Here is a 407-nt window from a genome sequence, read left to right as displayed (position 1 = left end):
TTGGGTTTTCCAACCAAAGTCAGAAAACCTGCTAGAAAAATTCTAAAAGAGATATTATCTCTCGAAGAAGCTCTTTCTAGGTAGCTCTCTCTTGCACACCAAAGCCCAGTCTTTTTATTTACATATCAATTCAGTCATTTACCCCAGGTTCTCTTTTAATTATCCCACAAATCATTATTTTATGACCTTAGCCTCTTGATTCTTTTAAAAGGACTGAAACTCACTCTGTCCCAGGCTAGCACTGAACTCAAAAATGTGCCTGCCTTTGTAAATACACACAATAAGCTTAGCTGGGTGGGATCTTGCCCTGAGATCACTACTCCCTAAATCTCTTTATCTCCTTCCTTAATATCTTTCTGACAAACTAGTTTACCAGTTCAGCTGCCTCTGTTCTTTTAGGTCTGTGA

The 407-nt window shown here is 38.6% G+C and overlaps 1 non-coding gene across 1 annotated transcript; it reads right to left on the bottom strand.

Moving 5' to 3' along the window:
• LOC115063458 lies at positions 1–63 on the bottom strand. The gene has a single exon (XR_003843333.1). It is a non-coding gene; the product is annotated as a U7 small nuclear RNA (small nuclear RNA).
• Positions 64–407: the final 344 nt, after the last annotated feature.

Source organism: Mus pahari, chromosome 2 (genome assembly GCF_900095145.1).
Source record: "Mus pahari chromosome 2, PAHARI_EIJ_v1.1, whole genome shotgun sequence".
NCBI lineage: Eukaryota > Metazoa > Chordata > Mammalia > Rodentia > Muridae > Mus > Mus pahari.
This window is presented reverse-complemented; position numbering and strand designations above follow the sequence as displayed.